The sequence below is a fragment of the Heptranchias perlo genome, chromosome 6 (genome assembly GCF_035084215.1).
Source record: "Heptranchias perlo isolate sHepPer1 chromosome 6, sHepPer1.hap1, whole genome shotgun sequence".
In the NCBI taxonomy this organism is placed as follows: Eukaryota; Metazoa; Chordata; class Chondrichthyes; order Hexanchiformes; family Hexanchidae; genus Heptranchias; species Heptranchias perlo.
This window is the reverse complement of record NC_090330.1, coordinates 8,077,198-8,099,209: the sequence shown is the minus strand read 5'-3', so window position 1 is coordinate 8,099,209 and position 22,012 is coordinate 8,077,198. Positions and strand designations below refer to the sequence as shown.

At 45.0% G+C, this 22,012-nt stretch overlaps 1 long non-coding RNA gene across 1 annotated transcript in view; it reads right to left on the bottom strand.

Moving 5' to 3' along the window:
- Positions 1-17,538, bottom strand: part of LOC137322443 (uncharacterized) — a 49,008-nt gene extending 31,470 nt beyond the window's left edge. The window contains exon 1 of the long non-coding RNA XR_010963123.1: positions 17,202-17,538. This is a non-coding gene — a long non-coding RNA (uncharacterized lncRNA). The remainder of the gene's footprint in view (positions 1-17,201) is intronic.
- Between the last annotated feature and the right edge of the window lie 4,474 nt (positions 17,539-22,012).

Here is a 22,012-nt window from a genome sequence, read left to right as displayed (position 1 = left end):
TCCCTTTCTACCCTTTCAAAACCCTTCATAATTTGGACCCCTTTATTAAATCTTCCCTTAACCTCCTCTGCTCTAAGGACAACAATCCCAGCTTCTCCAGTCTCTCCACATAATTGAAGTTTCTCATCCCTGGTACCATTTTAGTAAGTCTCCTCTGCACCCTCTCCAAAGCCTTGACATCCTTGCTAAAATGTGCTGCCCAGAATTGGACACAATACTCCAACTGAGACCTAACCAGTGATTTATAAAAGCAATAAATGTTAGTTCACTGCCATATTCCCAATGACATTATCCATTTACATAAACAAGTTAATACCGTGTTTAAATCGAGGAATATCATAAGAAGTCATTAAATGTTCATCTGCTAACACTGTCGACAATAATTTGTAGGCTTTAACTTAAAACATTCTACAGTGATGCTATTTTCAATAATAATATAGATTGTAATCTCACTAACATGGAAACAGTTCTGACACTGAAAAGTAATTTTGAATTTATATTCACTAAATGGCTATTGTGGTGATATCACAACAGGACAATACTGCCCCATAATTTATAATCAGGGAATCAATTCACAATCAGGAAGCACATTTCTTGAGTGATTGAGACCATGGCATATATTATAGTATACTTATTTTTAAATCAGCAATTGGCTCGGTATCTTAATTTTGCCCAGTGCAATTGCAGAAAGTAATGTGTTGTAGAGAGGCAGGGTGGGGATCGTGAGGTGAGTAACACGCATGTTATGTGTTCTTGTGAAATGCCTCTGCTGTCTTAACAAAGGCGCTAATCTATGAGGCGTGCACTCAGTGCAACTTTAGCCCCAGAGGCACCAAATCTGGAACACACCATAAGAATAAACTGTGACTGTGGCATTTGTATGGTCTTCAATGGAGCAGAGTTGGTGCATTGAAAGCATCCTTGATTGCCAACAGACAGCAGTTCCAGGGTTCAGTTAAATTCTGCTCTCCCACAGTGCCGTGTTTAGCATATTTCTTGGATAATAGATTCAGATTTGTCAGGGTAAGTTTGCCTGGGTGGTAATCTGGTGGAGCGGATCGTCCGCCCGTTGTAGAAACCGTCTGATTTTCATTGACGATCATGCGGGTTCTATAATTAAGCGGTGACGACGAAAATCTACCCCGTTTGTTTGTAGCATGAAGCCTTGGGTTGTCCTCGGACACTGACACCATTTCAAGCATCGTCCATCCCCTTGAGCCCCAGATCTCTCGGCAACCCATCGCTCCCCCTTCCCTCTTGACCCCTGGAGTAATATCATGTTCATTACCAACTAGAAGTTAACGGTCATGAATTTATAAAGTGGAACAGTTTTGTTTCTTCCACATCCATGTGCTTGTTGATACATTCTTCTGTGAAATACTAGTGCTACTGTTGGGCACTTGATTCTGGGAAATGCTTGTGAACAGGGTCTGAAATTTGAGAGACGTTTATGAAGAGGGCCATGGAATTATGTTGCATTACTTCTCTGCAAAATCCTTGAATTTGTACACTTGTTTATTCTTCTCATTTCCCCACCAAATATCTTCCATCTCCTCCTGAAGGGTACGGCCTCCTGGGCACCAGTCAGCCTCCACCATCTCCGCTAAGTAGCCAAACTTCATGTATTAATCTTGATCAGAGGTTGGAACACCAGCCTTAATAAATACATAGGATCAGTGGTTGATGTGGGCATTGTTGGCAAGGCCGGCATTTATTGCCCATCACTAGGCGCCCTTCAGAAGGTGGTGGTGGTGGTGGTGAGCCTCCTCCTTGAACCGCTGCAGTCCGTGTGGTGAAGGTGCTCCCACGGTGCGGTCATGTCGGGAGTAACGGGGTTTTGCTCCAGCGACAACGAAGGAACGGCCGCTATACGTCCAAGTCAGGATGGTGTGCGATTTGGAGGAACTGGGGGTTTATCAATAGGGGATGCTTAGTTTACTTTGGGTATGAGATGGTTAAGGAGCTTCTAGATCAGCTCTACTTAGCTGAGGACAGTTGGCTGAATGCGTTCATCTCGCTGATGTGGTGCATCTTTCCCTTGGCCCCCTGATCCGCACTTGAGAGATGTTGCGAGCCTAATGAGGCCCCTCGCGGCCTCAAAGTCCAACTCTCACAGCACGCATCTTGACCTCCTTGGAGTGCGAGACACAGTTAGATATAAAATAAAAATAGTTTACTGAGAGGAAGAAAAGCTGGTTATCAATCACTGCAGCTGCCTACATGGTGTGCTGGAATCCGAAGCAACAATTGACTTAATTAGCTATGTTTTTGACTCTCTCCACTGAGCAAGGCAGCATGAATCAAATAAAAATGGAAATGGAAAGAGAGAGAACGAGAGAAGGAAAGAGAGAGAAAGGACAAGTTAGCTCCGAATGTTAAAGAACGAGAGAGAGCTTTTTAAGCTTCAAACTAATTACGCCAGGTGGGCTGACCGCTAACGACTAATCGCACTCAGGTCAGGTCAACAGTAACAGTTGTGGCTCAATTGGAAGCACCGAGTCAGAAGGTCGTGGGTACGGGTACCACTCCAGAGACTTGAGCACGTAATCCAGGCTGACACCTCAGTGCAATACTGAGGGAGCACTGCACTGTCAGAGGTGTCGTCTTTCGGATGAGACGTTAAACCATTTGCCCTCTCAAGTGAATGTAAAAGACCCCACTACACAGTTCAAAGAAAAGCAAGGGGCTTCTTGCCCTGGTATTCTGGCCAATGTTTATCCCTCAACCAACATCACTAAAACAGATTATCTGGTCACTATCTCATTGTCGTTTGTGGGACCTTGCTGTGTGCAAATTGGTTACCATGCCAACTAACGGGAGGAGGAGGCTCCATGAACATCCCCATCCTCAATGATGGCAGAGCTCATCACGAGTGCAAAAGACAAGGCTGAAGCGTTTGCAACCACCTTCAGCCTGAAGTGCCGAGTGGATGATCCATCTCGGCCTCCTCCCGAGATACCCGCCATCACAGAAGCCAGTCTTCATCCAATTCGATTCACTCCACATGATATCAAGAAATGGTTGAGTGTACTGGATACAGCAAAGATTATGGGCCCCAACAATTTTCTGGCTGTAGTGCTGAAGACTTGTGCCCCAGAACTAGCCGTGCCTCTAGTCAAGCTGTTCCAGTATAGCTACAACACTGGCTTCTCCCCAACAAAGTGGAAAATTGCCCAGGTATGTCCTGTCCACAAAAAGCAGGACAAATCCAATCTGGCCAATTACCCCCCACATCAGTCTACTCTCAATCATCAGCAAAATGATGGAAGGTGTCGTCAACAGTGCTATCAAGCGGCACTTACCAATAACCTGCTCAATTTGGGTTCCGCCAGGACCACTCGGATCCAGACCTCATTACAGCTTTGGTCCAAACATGGACAAAAGAGCTGAATTCCAGGGGTGAGGTGAGAGTGACTGCCCTTGAAATCAAGGCAGCATTTGACCGAGTGTGGCACCAAGGAGCCCTAGTAAAATTGAAGTCAATGGGAATCAGGGGGAAAACTCTCCAGTGGCTGGAGTCATACCTAGCACAAAGGAAGATGGTAGTGGCTGTTGGAGGCCAATCATCTCAGCCCCAGGGCATTGCTGCAGGAGTTCCTCAGGGCAGTGTCCTAGGCCCAACCATTTTCAGCTGCTTCATCAATGACCTTCCCTCCATCATAAGGTCAGAAATGGGGATGTTCGCTGATGATTGCACAGTGTTCAGTTCCATTTGCAACACCTCAGATAATGAAGCAGTCCGAGCCCACATGCAGCAAGACCTGGACAACATCCTGGCTTGGGCTCATAAGTGGCAAGTAACATTCGCGCCAGATAAGTGCCAGCCAATGACCATCTCCAACAAGAGAGAGTCTAACCACCTCCCCTTGACATTCAATGGCATTACCATCGCCTAATCCCCCACCATCAACATCCTGGAGGTCACCATTGACCAGAAACTTAACTGGATCGGCCACATAAATACTGTGGCTACAAGAGCAGGTCAGAGGCTGGGTATTCTGCGGTGAGTGACTCACCTCCTGACTCCCCAAAGCCTTTCCACCATCTACAAGGCACAAGTCAGGAGTGTGATGGAATACTCTCCACTTGCCTGGATGAGTGCAGCTCCAACAACACTCAAGAAGCTCAACACCATCCAGGACAAAGCAGCCCGTTTGATTGGCACCCCATCCGCCACCTTAAACATTCACTCCCTTCACCACCGGCGCACTGTGGCTGCAGTGTGTACCATTTACAAGATACACGGCAGCAACTCGCCAAGGCTTCTTCGACAGCACCTCCCAAACCGTGACATCTATTACCTAGAAGGACAAGAGCAGCAGGCGCATGGGAACAACACCACCTGCACGTTCCTCTCCAAGTCACACACCATCCTGACTTGGAAAAAAAATCACCGTTCCTTCATTGTCGCTGGGTCAAAATCCTGGAACTCCCTTCCTAACAGCACTGTGGGAGAACCGTCACCACACGGACTGCAGCGGTTCAAGAAGGCAGCTCACCACCACCTTCTCAAGGGCAATTAGGGATGGGCAATAAATGCCGGCCTCGCCAGCGACGCCCACATTCCATGAATGAATTTTTAAAAAAATGTTTCCTACATTATATGAGTGACTACACTTCAAAAGTACTTCATTGGCTGTAAAGCGCTGTGGGACTCCCTGAGGTTGTGAAAGGCACTATATAAATGCAAGTTCTTTCTTTTCAGTAGAAGAATGGACTATGGCATTAAAGAATCAACCACATTTTATCCCCTCATGTAAACATTTACCATTAAATGGCCACATCCTTTAAATCTGGCCTCCCCAGCCCTTTAAGATATGATGGTGTGTCGCATTTCATGCCCTTCCCTTTAGCGAGTTATCGGGGCCTGGCACAATCCATGCCTAGAGGTCACTTTGAATAGTAAATGAGGGCCCACCCTGAATGATCCTGTTCTCGATTTGCGTGAATGCGAAGTTCACAATACAACCACTGCATCAGCCCTCAGCCTGGTGCCAGAAAGCTGTGTTCTCTCTATCATTCCGTTTCTCTTCCTCTCTTTTTCTCTCGCTCTCTGTACAGCTCACATTCATGCTCCTTTACCCTTGTACTCAATTTCTAACTCCTACCATTTTTAAGATCGAAGCTATGGAACAGGATGACAGTCAGAAGGTAGTTACTGGAATCAGGGATAGACTCTATTGAAGCTACTGGAACACAGGCAGGTGAGACAGAAAGTGGGAGCCCAGCTTGTGAGGGATCGTGGCCCTGAGCTGGAATGAAGCAAGGGTTTAGGGACTAGTGCAGGCATGAGGGAGGGAATGGATGGAGTGAACCGGGATCTTGGAGAGACTTAGTGGTGGGAGTGGGGCCTGGGAATACTTGTAGTGTTTGGGTTCTATTAGCGCTAAAGTTTGTGGCTTGGGAATACTCAGGGGTTGAGCCTAAAAATTGTCAGGGATTGGAAACAGATGGGACTACTCCCGAGAGAGAAACATTGGGGGTACTCAGGGGGAGAGGGAGTTGAGTCCTTGGGAAGTGTCTGCTATTTAGGAACACAGGGGCAACAGGCTGTGATCTGGGAGCTCGTGGTGTGCTGGTGTTGTCGAAAACTTAAACTTAATATTACCTATTATATACAATGCATTAACTCCCAAACACTTAATTCAGACAAGCAAAATTTATTATGAAAACTTGTACAAGTGGAAGTGTACCCCAAGCAATGGTTGGGGATACATCTTCGCTGAGTTCAAGAAACAGCTCACGTTTATACAGTTCATTAACAACGCCCACCTGTCATGAAATATGGGCGTACACGTACATTCTTTATTGGTTCGGGTAGTTAGTCAATCAAAAATAGGGAACCCAACCTCTGGTTCCCATGACCGTCTCGTGATGTTGGACACAGGCCTGGGAAAGTGCTTTTCCCTAAGAAACTGTCTTTATTATCAGTAAGTCTGTACCCAGTCTCAAGACTATATGGTCATTCATTTCTGTTAGTCAGACAGCTATCAGCATGAGAGAGCTCAAAGTAATTACACAATTGTGCTTCTGTGTGTCTTTCATGAGAAACTATTATGTGGGTTTTAAATTGAATTAGCTGGTCAGTTAATATGGTCAAATATCCATCATGCATTTCTACATTCGTGGGTTAGGTGTATTAGAAAGAGTTAATATGGTCAGGTATCTCTTTATGCATTTCCACAGTGTTGCTATCTCAAAGACTTGGAAGAGTTAGGAAATGAAAGAACTGGAGGCTGGATCTGGATGCAGTGGAGAAGGTGGAATCTTGGGAGAAATAGCTTAACCGGGGTCTGGGAGCACTTGAAGTCTTGGTCTGGACTCTAGAAGTGTTGAGAGTTGGTCAGGAGCGAGCAAGGCACAGAAGTAAGTGTGCATTGTAGCGCAAAATTTCATGAGGGCCAGAGAGGACGAACATTAGACAAGCTCTGGGCCCCCGAGGGCTGTGTGAGGGAAAGTTGCTAGAGGTATGGGAAGATGGAATCGGTAAGTTCATTGGTAACTTTTATCTCAAAATTGTTGAATACTTAATTTATTTATTGTTTTAAATTGAACTTTTTGGAGTATAAAGCAAAGTAGACATGAATCAACTTGACCACTGAAAGGACAAATTTCAAGGATTGATTGGCTTCTTTTTTGCGAATGGGAATTTTTTGAGCGATAGTAAAATAAATGTTTGGTTCATTTTTGTGAAATTTTAAAGTGATCATCACCTGTGAACACATCAAGCAGGTGACAGATGCAAAACCTTTAATTACATAAATACATGGCTCACAAAATGATTTGCATTTTATGTTTCCAGAGCACGATTCATTGAACCCCTGTTCAATAATTTAGCTTAGTGTTGCCTCATGTTAGTTTAGAGGCAGCAGTCACTTTAGCATCGAAAGGAAGTTAATATTTGAATCTCCGTTTCACAAATGATGCCTCAAGGCAGCTGAAAACGGCAAAATGATTCTTCAAATGGCTTATATTCCTTGCTAAATATCATCCCTCTGAGAGAAGACAGCAACCCTTTGCTAAGAACAGATGAAGCATTGTCTGTGCTTCTTTTTCTAGCAGGGATTTATATATTGTTTATATAGGAACGCTATGTAGGCCCGGAATTTCCTCGGAGTTGCTCCCGATTGGCTGCTGTGATTTTATGCGGTGAGCGGGATTTCTTGCCGCCTCTCTGCCAAAGTCACGGCGGAGAAGCGGGATTGGCTCCGAGGAAAATACAGCCCATAATGTATTTCAGACAATGTTTTGCTGGTGGGCGCCCGTTAGAATTTGTTAAAGAGCTGATTCATAATGAATTTTATGCAAAACACAAAATCATGAGGGGCAATTTTAACCTAAATCCCCGGGTGGGTAACGGGATCAGATGGAGTAAAATGGGTCGGGTGCGAAACCAGAGTCCTCTAGAAATGAACTCCAGTACTTTGTTTGCTTTTTTTTTAAATGGCCTTATTAACCTGAGTCACTACTTTTAGTGATTTGTGTATCTGTACCCCCAGATCCCTCTGCTCCTCTCCCCTATTTAGTCTCTTATTATCCAAGCGGTTGCTTGGATAATAAGAGACTAAATAGGGGAGAGGAGCAGAGGGATCTGGGGGTACAGATACACAAATCACTAAAATTAATTTGCCAATTACACGCCCATTCTGCAAGTTTATTAATGTCATCCAGTATTTTGTCACTGGCTTCCTCAGTATTAACTACACCCCCCCCCCCCAATTTGGTGTTGTCCACAAATTTTGAAATTGTACTTCCGAGTCCTGAGTCCAAATCATTCTTGTAAATGGTGAACAGTGGTCCCAGCACCGATCCTTGTGGAACACCACTTCCCACCTTTTGCCAGCTTGAGTAACTACCTTTAACCCCTACTCTCTGCTTTCTGTTTTGTAGCCAGCTTGCTATCCATTCTACTATTTATCCCCTGACTCCACATGCTCTGACCTTAGTCATGAGTCTACTGTGCGGTACCTTATCAAAGGCCTTTTGAAAATCCAGATATATTACATCTACTACATTGCCCTTGTCTACTGTTTCTGTTATTTCTTCAAAGAATTCAATAAGGTTGGTCAAGCCTGACTTTCCCTTTTGAAACTCATGCCGACTATTCTTTATTATATTTTCGGTTTCTAGATGTTTCTCTATTATGTCTTTGAGTAAGGATTCCATTATCTTTCCTGCCACCCTGTGCTGATAGGATGAGATGAAGAGGGCTTGGAGGAGCCTCCTGTGGAGCATAAACACCATCATGGACCACTGATGTTTATTTATTTAAAGAATAGACATGGAAATGATCAGTCTATAAAACCAGGTATCATTTCTTACTTCTAGTATTATGTGACTGGCATTGAAAGAAATGATAAGCTATCTGTCATTTTCTGAATCCTGATATTCCCTCCGGTCTTTCTTCCGTTCGAAGCAGAGAGTGGACCCAGCTCTTGGGGATTGCCTCCATCTCACCAAAGACAAGCCGTCGCTTAATGTTCTTTCGACGCAATGAATCTTCTTGCCGATTATTTCATTTGCCCTGTGGCAGAGTCTTTTCAAAGACTCAAATGCATATGAAACGCATGGGCATATGAAACACAATAAGAACACAGCTGCTCTGGGTGTACATCAGACCATCCATTCTGTATCCATTTGAGTTGAGCAGAAGGGGGAAGAGCTTTGAAGGAAACCCTCAAGTCGAAACCACGGCTAACATGGAGGGAAAATCTCTGCTAGTCGCTTTATATTAAAAGCATCTTTGAGCATAAAGAAATAAAAAAGATTACATTTATTTTGGGATGTGGGCGTCGATGGCAAGGCCAGCATTTATTGCCCATCCCTAGTTGCCCTTGAGAAGGTGGTGGTGGGCCTTCTTCTTGAACCGCTGCAGTCCGTGTGGTGAAGATGCTCCCACAATGCTGTTAGGTAGCAAGTTCCAGGAATTTGCCCCAGCGACGATGAAGGAACGGCCGATATATGTCCAAGTCAGGATGGTGTGTGACTTGGAGGAGAACTTGGAAGTGACGCTGTTCCCAAGCACCTGCTGCCCTTGTCCTTCGAGGTGGTCGGAGATCGTGGGTTTGGGAGGTGCAGTCGAAGAAGCCTCCTACATAAAACACCTTATAATGCCCTCAGCGCTGCATGGTCAATTAATTACTTTTGAAGGCAAATGCGACTGCTAAATTATGCACGGCAAGGCCCATCTAACAAAATTGAGATGAATGAACAGTTAAGCTGATTCTTGGTGGCGTTAGTTGAGGGAGGAACGTTGGTCAGGATACTGGATGAACTCTCTGCTCTTCTTCAAATGATACCATGAGATCTATTACATCCACCAGAACAGAAAAATAAGTTTAATGTCTCATCTTAAAGACGGCACCTCTGACAACCCAACACTGCACTGGAATTTCAACCTAGATTCTGTATTCAAACTTCTGAATGAGACTTGAACCCACAACATTCTAACTCAGAGCCAAGGGTATCACTTGAGTCAAGCTAAACCGAACATAGTGGTGAGATTTCCTACGTTGGCTCTTCCTAGCAAAACTGTAAAAGAATGTGTATTAGCAACCATGGGAAATCTTCCTACTCTGTTTATGATGTTAGCAGCACAGAACTATCAGAGGACGTCTTCCTGTTTTGTTTGTGTTGTTGCTAACAGATAGAAACCAGAGGAAATCTTTCCCCTGGACCATGCATGCAGCGTTTCACTCATTAAAGAAAGAATTTCTCCAGGTTGTCCCCAAAGTGCTTTACAGCCAACAAATTACTTTTGAAGAGTAGTCACTGGTGTATTGTAGGTAAGCATGACAACCAATTGCTGCACAGCAAAGTCTCACAAACAGCTGTAAAACTACTTTAGTGGTTGAAGGACAAATGCTAGTCAGGACACTGGGACCACTCCAATGCTCTTTTTCAAAGAGCATTCGTAGAATAGAATCATAGAAAATTTATGGCACAGAAGGAGGCCATTCGGCCCATTGTGTCTGCGCTGGCCGAAAAAGAGCCATCCAGCCTAATCCCACTTTCCAGCATTTGGTCCGTAGTCTTGTAGGTCAGGTGCACATCCAGGTACTTTTTAAAATGAGTTCAGGGTTTCTGCCTCTCCCACCCTTTCAGACAGTGAGTTCCAGACCCCCACCACCCTCTGGGTGAAAAAAAATTTCCTCAGCTCAACCTCTAATCCTTCTACCAATCACTTTAAATCTATACCCCCTGGTTATTGGCCTCTGCTAAAGGAAATAGGTCCTTCCTATCCACTCTATCTAGTCCTCTCATAATTTTGTGCACTTCACTTAAATTTGCAAACTTCTTAATCATGACATCCAAATCATTAACATATATCACAAAAAGCAAGGGACCTAGTACTGAGCCTTGCGGAACCCCACTGGAAACAGCCTTCCAGTCACAACAACACCCGTCGACCATTACCCTTTGCCTCCTGCCACTCAGCCAATTTTGGATCCAACTTGCCACTCTCCCTTGGATCCCAGCATTGTGGGATCTTTTACATCCACATGAACAAAGAGACAGAGCCTCTGTTTAGCAGTTCATCCAATTTATGATGACGCCTCTGGCAATCCAGCACTCCCTCAATGCTGTACTCGAGCATCAGTCTAGATCATGTGCTCACCTTCTGGAGTGGGGCTTGAACCCACGACCTTCTGACTCAGAGGCAAAAGTGCTACCCACTGAGCCACATTATACATTTCAGCCAATATTGAATTAAGTGGACTCACTGCCTGATGACTCATTGAGTAAATGCTGTGTGATACTGGCCCGTATAGAGCCGAAGGGTCCCACGTTCAGTCCTTGGTCTGTGCTGAGTTAGTCAACCTAAACTGGGTTGGTGACTGAGGAGCTACACATTGTGGATCAGTTGGAATCCTGTTCTACACTATCCAGTGGACCCCCCCCCCCAATGGAGAGTGGTCGGTGAAGACAGATTTGGGCATGGCTGTCATTCCATAGCTCACTGTCCAAGCCTGCACATGAAGAAAGTTTAAGCAGAAAGTTGAATCCCATGTAGAGATATCTATGTTAAGCACCACTTTATGGGCCTGTGATGTGTTCATTCCAATATAGCAATTTTCATATGATTGAGCTCATTTTGCTCCCTTGTCGTCAGTCATTTCAGGTTTCCAGGCTTGTAGATGTAATCAGCGGAGTATCAGAGTGCATGACTTTCAAGTGGTTTGTCATCAGTTCCAATTGATAGTCCTGCGTATCAGAACTCCAGCATTGTACCACCTGGGAAGAGTATGTGATTGCAAAATTATTTGCTGATTATGCAGGAACCAGAGTAGAAAGCTCTGAGTGCTGCTAAAGTGTGCAATTGTCATTAACTGTTTATTAACCGTTTCCTCCCTTTCCTGAAGGCTCTCACTCTTACACTTCCACAGATCCTGATACTTCCCCCAAAGTGGCCATCCATCAGATGTGAGTCTAGACAATGACAGGCCTCGACTTTAACTCCCCCCCCCTTCTTGCTTGGTGGAAACCGGGCTGGTAGTGGTGGGGAGGGGAGCAGTTAAAATGAGGGGATGACCAACCCCCACCCCGTGATCCTGCCTCTTCCCACCGGGTCTTTTGAGCAGGCCAGCAGGAGCACTCGCAGGAAGGCGGAGGAATCCTTCTTTAAACATGGAGATCGGATCACATCATCGGACCTTGACTTGCAAATTTTAATCCGAGGCCTGAGCGGGGGGAGCAGTGATGGCTTCCCCACTCCCACCCCCTCCTAACCCCCAGGCCAGACCTGTTTCAAGGAGGGGAAGCGTGGGCCAGGAGGAGGACCGCGGGCCAGAGGAGGCCCAGCAAGGTAAGTTTTTAAACTTTTATTTTAGGTTCCCTTGTGGGCCAGGAGGAGCAGGAGTTCTCCCTCTGGGCCCCCTCGCTCCCCCAGTTGCCTTCACGTCCCTGCCCACCTCCCTCCTCTGACTGACTGACTGCTGGGGATCACTTTAAAATTGGGGTCCGAGTGTCAGCAGGGAAATGGACCATGGAGCCCATCCTGTCCTCATATGATGTCCAGAAGCACACTTTCCAGCAGGGACCTCTAGCCTGTAAGCAGGGAGCCTGGTAGTTTTTCTCTCCCCACCCACCGCCTCTTGCCTGGGGGCACTGATCACCGACACGCAGCACGTAGCACGTAGGTCTCATGTTGCAGTACCACCTAAGGTCAGCTGGCGCTGCGCAGATTGGCGACCGCGTATCCCAGTGCTGCGAATTTTGCCGAACGCAACATCGAGGGCGACTCACAGTAATTTTTCTTTTGTACATGAAATCTCACAGAGGCGATTGTGGTTAAAGTTTTTAAAGGCATTTCTTTTAAACAGATTTTTATTTTACGCAGCGAGTTGTATTCACTGCCTGAAAAGATGGTGGAAGCAGATTCAATTGTAAAAAAAAGGGAATTGGATAAACACTTGTAAAGGAAGAATTTGCAGGGCTGCGGGGTGGGAGTGAGACTAATGGGATAGCCCTTTCGAAGAGCCGGCACAGGCACGATGGGCCGAATAGCCCCCTTCGGTGCTGTAAGATTTTATGATTCTAGGAAGATAACCTTTATGAAGATGCTAACACATGGAGATCAGATGAAACCTTCACCCCAAATTAGAGTTTTCTGATCAATTAACTGATTATAGATTGGCGTTGTTGGCTGTCATAGGTAGGGTCTCCAATTAGGACAGCCCTATTCCTTCAGCTGGTAAAGTCTTGATAGAAGTAAGCTAGGTGTCCATGTGGAAGGAGAAATATATACACTTAACTAGAGTGGGCACAAGAATATTACTTTATAAAGTTTACTCACGGGCTCATTCAGTCCTGTTAAGTCTAGCTGGGCATCTCGGTTGCTAAATCTCAACAAATCGCTCCTTGTTTGTTTTATTTCTGGCCGTTAATTTACGGCCTCCTTTGTACTTTTAGCACCATTGGGAAGTTTTCCAGCTCAATGCTTTTTAAAGGGCACTTTCTATCTGCAACCAATCCCCCACACCTTTTAAAAGTAAACCGTGTTTATTAACGGCTCATCACCCGTAAGTGGAGGTGATGCGTGATGGGAGGTTCAATGAATGGAAGTGATGGCCCTTAGGTACATACAGGCCGGTGGTTCACCAGGCAGTATTAAACTGGACACCAATAAGATTAACTGAGGTGGTTTAACTGATTAAAGGTGAAAGATTCCTTTGTGGTTTGTTGTGGGATCAAACACTTTAATATCTTAGTGTGAAACCACTTTAGGATGATTGGAATTAGCTGCAGTCATCGAGCCACATGGAAACCATTTGCCTTATGAGAATGGAGCCGACTCTTTACAATTTAGAACCTGGAGTAGTTGAGGCGAATAGTATAGATGCATTTAAGGGGAAGCTGGATAAGTACGTGATTGAGAAAAGAATAGAAGATTATGCTGAGCGGGTTAGATGAAGAGGGGCGGGAGGAGGCTCGTGTGGAGCATAAACACCGGCATGGACCAGCTGGGCGAATGGCTTGTTTGTGTGTTGTGAATTCTATGCAAGTCACGATGACTTAGTGGGTAAGTGCACCTCCTATGTTATTGCTATTGCTGAGCTATGCAGACCAGGAAGCCCTCAGGTTCAATCCCCCCATTTGTGATGAGTTGGTTAGTCTCACTCGGGGTGGCAGTAGGAGCTTTAAAGTTGGCCTCAGTGTCCCAGGGCAAAGGAGGGGAAAAATCAATCAGAGTTTTCACTCCCGATCACCATTAAGTGCCTCTTTTTGGAAAACGTTGCATGTATAGATGTCAGCGAGGGGAGAATTGGGCTTGGCTGTTATGCCCCTGTGGTAAAATTGCCTGTTAATGCTCGTGTCCAGGCTCATACATGAAGAATAGACACTTGCACCAAGTGCCAATTCAAGTGGAATCATCGCCTGCACCTTCAGCAGAAGGAAGAAAAGGAAACCTTTTCCTCTCGGAGAGTTTTAGAAACCAGCGAAGGAGGACCAAAAAAAATTGATAAAAAGGGAGAAAATAGAAAATGAAAGTAAACTAGCAAGAAATATAAAAGCGGATTGTAAGAGTTTCTACAAGTATGTAAAAAGGAAGAGAGTAGCAAAAGTTAACGTTGGTCCCTTAGAGGCTGAGACAGGAGAAATTATAAATAGGGAATAAGGAAATGGCAGAGATGTTAAACAAATATTTTGTATCTGTCTTCACAGTAGAAGATACAACAAGCATACCAGAAATAGTAGGGAATCAAGGGGCAAATGAGAGTGAGGAACTTATAACAATTAATATCAGTAGATAAAAAGTACTAGATAAACTTATGGGACTAAAAGCCGACAAATCCCCTGGACCCTGGACCCATCCTAGGGTTCTAAAAGAGGTGGCTGCAGAGATAGTGGATGCATTGGTTGTGATCTTCCAAAATTCCCTAGATTCTAGCAGATTGGAAGGTAGCAAATATAACACCAGTATCTACCTTGTCAAGCCTCCTCAGAATCTTATATATTCAAGAAAGGAGGGAGAGATAAAACAGGGAACTACAGGCCAGTTAGCCTGACATCAATCATCAGGAAAATGCTGGAATCCATTATTAAGGAAGTTGTAACAGGGCACTTAGAAAATCATAATATGATTAGGCAGAGTGAACATGGTTTTATGAAAGGGAAATCATGTTTAACAAATTTATTAGAGTTCTTTGAGGATTTATCTATTCTGGTAGTTACAGGAGAACCAGTGGATGCAATATATTTCCAAAAGGCTTTCGATAAGGTGTTGCATAAAATGTTGCTATGTAAGATAAGGGCTCATGGGATTGGGGGTAATATATTGGCAAGGATAGAGGATTTGTTAAAAGGACAGAAAACAGACATTAGGAATAAATGGGTCATTTTCAGGTTGGCAGGGTGTAACTAGTGGGGTGCCGCAAGGATCAGTGCTTGGGCTTCAGCTATTTACAATCTATATTAATGACTTAGATGAAGGGACCGAGTGTAACGTATCCAAGTTTGCTAACGTTACAAAGCTAGGTAGGAAAGCAAGCTGTGAGGAGGACAAAAAGAGTCTGCAAAGGGATATAGACAGGTTAAGTGAGTGGGTATGAAGGTGGCAGATGGAGTGTAATGTGGGGAAATGTGAGGTTATTCACTTTGGTAGGAAGAATAGAAAAGCAGAATTTTTTTTAAATGGTGAGAAACTATTAAATGTTGGTGTTCAGAGATCTGGATGTCCTCGTACAAGAAACACAGAAAGTTAGCACGCAGGTACAGCAAGCAATTAGGAAGGCAAATGGCATGTTGGAGTACAAGAGTAAGGAAGTCTTGCTACAATTGTACAGGGCTTTGGTAAGACCACACCTGGAGTCCTGTGTACAGTTTTGGTCTCCTTATCTAAGGAAGGATATATTTGCCTTGGAGGTGGTGCAATGAAGGTTCACTAGATTGATTCCTGGGATGAGAGGGTTGTTCTATGAGGAGAGATTAAATAGAATGGGCCTATACTCTCTGGAGTTTAGAAGAATGAGAGGTGATCTCATTGAAACATAAGATTCTAAGAGGGCTTAACAGGGTGGATACTGGCTGGAGAGTCTAGAACTAGGGGGCATAGTCTCAGAATAAGGGGGTCAGCCATTTAAGACTGAGATGAGGAGGAATTTCTTCACTCAGAGGGTTGTGAATCTTTGGAATTCTCCACCCCAGAAGGCTGTGGATGTTGAGTCGTTGAATATGCTCAAGACTGAGATGAATAGATTTTTGTACTCAAGGGGAATCACGGGATATGGGGATCAGGCGGGAAAGTGGAGTTGAGATTGAAGATCAGCCACGATTTAAAGAATAGCGGAGCAGGCTCGAGGAGCCATATGGCTTATTCCTGCTCCTATTTCTTATGTTCGCCAAATGTCTTGACGATTTTCTTCTCTCCCTCCCTGCCCTGAAGATGTTGACCCTTTGTTGGGCTACTGTTCCATAGATGTTGGCCACACTCCAGCACTTTGCTCAACTAGGTGGCTGCCATGGCTCAGATGGTAACACTCTCGCCTCTGAGTCAGACAGTCGTGGGTTCGAGTTGCACTCCAGGGATTCGAGCACAAAATCCAACTGACACTCCAACGCAGTACGGACGGAGAGTTGCCCTGTCGGAAGTGCCATCTTTCAGTTAAACAGACTCAGGGGGAAGTAAAAGATCCCGTGGCATAATTTGGAATAAGTGCAAGGGAGTTCTCCCCAGTGTCCTAGTCAATATTTATCTCTCAACCAACATCACTAAAACAGATTATCTGGCCATTATCGCATGGATGTTTGTGGGACCTTGCTGTGCGCAAATTGGCTGCAGTGTTTTCCTACATTACAACAGTCACTACACTTCAAAAGCGTTTCATTGGATGTCCTGAGGCTGCCCTTTGGGATGTCCTGAGATTGTGAAAGGCACAGTGTAAATACAAGTCTTTGTTTTTCTCACGTACGCCCTAGCAGTTTCCAGACCAGTACCTCTCGTCACTAAGTGATTACTAGAGATAGCACTTAGCTATTGGCCCATCGGGATGGACTTTCAATTTGCTACTCGGGCATAAAAACTGGCCTTGGGGATCGGCCTGATAGGAATTGCCCGATTTTCATTTCCACAGAAAGGAAAATCCGTTGTTTTCTATAATACACGGCTAATCGTCAATGCCGGTTTAACACCCGGGCGGTAAGTTGAAAATGGACCCCTTTCCCTTTTAATATTTGGCAAGCCATTTGGAAAAGTTTCACAGAATTACATAGAACGTACAGCACAGCAACAGGCCATTTGGCTGCGTTTATGCTCCACACGAGCCTCCTATCAGCATATGCTTCTATTCCTTTCTCAGTCGTGTACCTATCCAGCTTCCCCTTAAATGCACCCACACCTCAACTACTCCTTGTGGTAGCAAGTTCCACATTCTAATCAATCTTTAGAACATCAGTTGTTCATGGATGTATTTTCCAATGCAAGGCACTGTCCATCTCCATTGCTCTGTTTTAATTGAGGGGCCCCAGCATTAAATAGCAGCTCTGATGTAGGATAAACCTGATTTCCAGTGATTCTTGATCCTGGACAATGGTCAGTCAGTCAAAGTAGGTCACACTCACGGTAGTTCCGTTGATCAAAAGTGATTATTTAATGATTTAAAAAGGTCACAAGCATGAAGCAAAACAAGCAATGCATATAACCTTATTATACCCGTTATACACTGAAACAAGCAGCGAGCAAATCAAGTAATGCATATCACCTTAAAACCAAGGACTTTTCTTCATCAAGGCACAAGAGAGTGATCAATTCTCAGAGCTCTTGAACTTCTTTTCCTTTGTTGTTGGATGTCCTCCCTCTAGGCGAGCTTCGTTAGGGTCCAACCTGACTGCAATGCCTTCTTTTTGCCCAGTGGGGCATTGAATATTAGGGAAAGTGTCATTTTGTCCAATCCCTAATTGTTGCTAATGCCACAACCACAAACAGGCCTCAATGATTGACCGTTGCATCAGTTACAACCAGGTGCAATGGTCTCTCGTGTTTTCCAGACATTCGGAATGTGGTAGGCCTCTATTATCAGTGCTACCATGGCGACCTGCCTGCAGTAGTTTTGCTTCCTTAGTAGTCCTAGCTGCCTTAGCGGTTCTGTTCAGACACCTGGAATGTGGTAGGCCTCTATTATCAGTGCTGCCATGGCAACCTGTCTCTCTCTCTCTCATGGCTTTGCATGGCTTCACAATAACTGCCTCAGTCGTTTTTAATTACTTTGTACGGTATCTTATCAGCTATTTTGCAAGCCAAAGCTTGCTGAAGTCTCTGCATATTTGCAGTCTTCAATTTATACTGATGTCCAAATGGGTAACATTAACCCTTTCCTTATTCCAGGTGTAATGTCCAAATGGGCACAGTTAATCCTTGACTGTCCAAAAGTCCAGTAGGTTTTAAATTCACAATGTGCAAGGGATTTTAACCCCTGCCTTACACTGAGAAAATCAATTGTAGTAAACAAGACTCCCAAGCTGATGAAACCAGCTGATTTGGAGAAAACTGCACTTCTGCCCCAATCATCATATCCATTCCACTTTAATTCTCCATCCCACTCCTACCTCAGCCTCCCACATTGATTTTTTAATTTCCTTCTTCGGATGTGGGCATCGCTGGCGAGGCCGGCATTTATTGCCCATCCTTAATTGCCCTTGAGAAGGTGGTGTTGAGCCGCCTTCTTGAACCGCTGCAGTCCGTGTGGTGACGGTTCTCCCACAGTGCTGTTAGGAAGGGAGTTCCAGGATTTTGACCCAGCGACAATGAAGGAACGGCGATATATTTCCAAGTCGGGATGGTGTGTGACTTGGAGGGGAACGTGAAGGTGGTGTCGTTCCCATTTGCCTGCTGCTCTTGTCCTTCCAGGTGGTAGAGGTCATGGGTTTGGGAGTTGCTGCAGTGCATCCTGTGGATGGTGCACACTGCAGCCACTGTGCGCCAGTGATGAAGGGAGGGAATGTTTAGGGTGGTGGATGGTGCGCCAATTAAGCGGGCTGCTTTGTCCTGGATGGTGTTGAGCTTCTTGAGTGTTGTTGGAGCTGCACTCATCCAGGCAAGTGGAGAGTATTCCATCACACTCCTGACTTGTGCTTTGTAGATGGTGGAAAGGCTTTGGGGAGTCAGGAGGTGAGTCACTCGCCACAGAATACCCAGCCTCTGACCTGCTCATGTAGCCACAGTATTTATATGGCTAGTCCAGTTAAGTTTCTGGTCAATGGTGACCCCCTGGATGTTGCTAGTGGGGGAATTCAGCGATGGTAATGCCATTGAACGTCAAGGGGAGGTGGTTAGACTCTCTCTTGTTGGAAATGGTCATTGCCTGGCACGAATGTTACTTACCACTTATCAGCCCAAGCCTGGATGTTGTCCAGGTCTCGCTGCATGCAGGCTCGAACTGCTTCGTTATCGGAGGGGTTGCAAATGGAACTGAACACTGTGCAATCATCAGCAAAACATCCCCATTTCTGACCTTATGATGGAGGGAAGGTCATTGATGAAGCAGCTGAAGATGGTTGGGCCTAGGACACTGCCTTGAGGAACTCCTGCAGCAATGTCCTGGGGCTGAGATGATTGGCCTCCAACAACCACTATCATCGTCCTTTGTGCTAGGTATGACTCCAGCCATTGGAGAGCATTCCCCCTGATTCCCATTGACTTCAATTTTACTAGGGCTCCTTGGTGCCACACTCGGTCAAATGCTGCCTTGATGTCAAGGGCAGTCACTCTCACCTCAGTTCTGGAATTCAGCCAATTTGTCCATGTTTGGACCAAGGCTGTAATGAGGTCTGGAGCAGAGTGGTCCTGGCAGAATCCAAACTGAGAATCAGTGAGCAGGTTATTGGTGAGTAAGTGCCGCTTGATAGCGCTGTCGACAACACCTTCCATCACTTTGCTGATGATTGAGAATAGACTGATGGGGCGGTAATTGGCCAGATTGGATTTGTCCAGCTTTTTGTGGACAGGACATACCTGGCCTCCTACATTGTTCCAACATAGCTCAACACAAGCTCAAGGAACAGCACCTCATCATTCTATTAGGCACTTACCAGCCTTCTGGCCTCAATAACTTTAGATCATGTCCACTGTTCCCATTTCCTTGACCAGCAGGTACTAATAGTTATGCTGTTGCCATTTACACCTCCTCAGGATCCATCTTTTGTTTCTTTACTTCTCCAGTTACCACTCCCCATTGCCTTGCACCATAATCACCTTTGTCATTTATTCACTCCTGGCCTCCACTCTATCACAGACCTTCCCTTTTGTTCTTTCCTCCCCCCTCCCCACCTTTCCCTGGCGCTGTACTTGCTTAAAAACTGTTAAATTTCTAACTTCTTCCAGTTCTGATGAAAGGTAATCAACCTGAAATATTAACTCTGTTTCTTTCTCCATGGATGCTGCACTGACTTGCTGCATGTTTCCAGTATCCTCAGTATTTTGCTTTCATTCAACATGGTTCTAATTCCTTCTGACCTTAGCCACTCCTGATGTGGAGAGAGCAGGGGATTTAAAAGCTGCTTCCAATCTACAGTGACAATTCCCTCAACAACAGCAATTAGCCATTAATTAACTCAGGATGCAGCAATTAGACTTCATGGCCTTAAACAGACAGACCACTTAAATGTAGCTACACCTTATCTGAATAATACATTATGCATTAAATGGTATTACAATCTTGTTATTATATATAAGTCTATCATCTAACTTGTAATGCACAGTGTCACAGGAGAGTCACTAGAATTAACAATAACACCACTTCATAATCAATTATAATTCATTGGCCTTGGTTACTTTCTCGGGCATCTGTACCTTTAAGAATCACAACAAAAAATTGTGAATAGATTACTACAAAAAAGGCTTAGGAAGAAAGCTCATTAAATCCCGATGGCCTTTTATTATTTAAAAGTCTGCCATTTGCTTTTTACTCATATCTAATCATGTTATGTTAGATTGTGCAGTGCCATTATATATATTAAATCTAACGTGGCACTAATGTCTGGATTAGTGACTTGTAATTACACTTATATCCCTGCCCAGTGCACAAACATATGTTTTCACTGATTATAGCATATGTGGAGTGCTGCGTTGTCAGAGATGCCATCTTTGGATGAGAAGGTAAACCATCGGTCTGTTCTGGTGGTTCAGAATGAAACAATTCCATTGCATTACTCAAAGAAAAGCAAGGAGTTCTCCCAGAGTCCTGGCCAGGATTCATCCCTCAACCAATACCATTGGAGCACACATTAATTAGTCATTCATTTGGTGCACCTTGTGGGACCTTGGCTGTGTGCAAATTGAGAACCATGGGCTAGAAATTGGGCCGTGTAGCGTCTGTTCTTTGGTCGCTACTCGGCCTCTTGAATTGCCATGATGGCATCTTGGCTGCGCACGCACGTTTTTAGCATGATGTGCGCCGGACGCCATCTTGGTATAGATAGCAACGCATGCGCAAATAACGAACGCCGGCAGTATGTAAAGTAAGGAGAAAATGGATACAATCAGTGTGCAACAATGATTTAAAGTGATAGGCACCATTTTGGAACTTAACGCTCCACTCAACGCACAGTATTAACCGCGACCATCTGAACATGTCTTAGAGTGTCTGGAGGACCCCCCACCAGCGCTATTGACCATGCAGGGTTTACAGGTTAGTTGCTGGATTATTGCTTCTGGCTGCTGAGACATTTGTAACTGTTTTTGGAGCTCTCCTTTATTTTGAATACTAGGACGTGGGGACGTAGCCTAACATTTAGAGCCAGGATGTGCAGGAGTGAAGTTAGGAAGTGCTTCTACACACAAAGGGTGGGAGAAGTTTGGAACGCTCTTCTGCAAATGGCAGTTGGTGAATTCTATATCTGAGGTTGATAGATTTCTGTGAGCCAAAGGTATTAAGGGATATGGGGCTAAGGCGGGTATATGGAGTTAGGTCACAGATCAACCATGATCTCATTGAATGGCTGAACAAATTCGAGGGGCTAAATACCACTGCCACTTGCTGTTTCTTGATATGCGCCACCTTCTCCTGCAAGAAAGCGGGACTTGTGTCTGGGTGATGCGGCTGCCATGGTTGAATAGCTGCCAGTGTGTGTGGGCAGCTTGAAACAGTGGTAATGTGTAAGGGTGAAAGGAAGGATCTGATTGGAAGAGTTGAGTACTGATGGAAAGAGTTTGTTGGTATGTGGGTGATGGGGGGTGTAGTGCATGGTGCAGTTGGTAGGAGACGCCACTTGACAGTTGACCTCACTCACCTTGACCACTCATGTCAAAGCATTGAACTTCTTCCTGCACTGCATCCATGGTCATGATGCTGTGCGCCTGGCATTGACTTTGTCCCTCGCTGCCTCCCATTGCCTTTTGGGCATATGTTTGGAGGGCGTCTTTATCCCCCCCCATTCCCCCCCCCACAGATATAGGATGTCCCTCCTTCTGTCCACCTCTTGTACCAAGGTCTCTAGTGCATCAGCACAGAACCTTGGTGCATGCACTCTCACAGGCCTGGTACCAACTCAGATCGGCAGATTGGTGAGGTCTGAT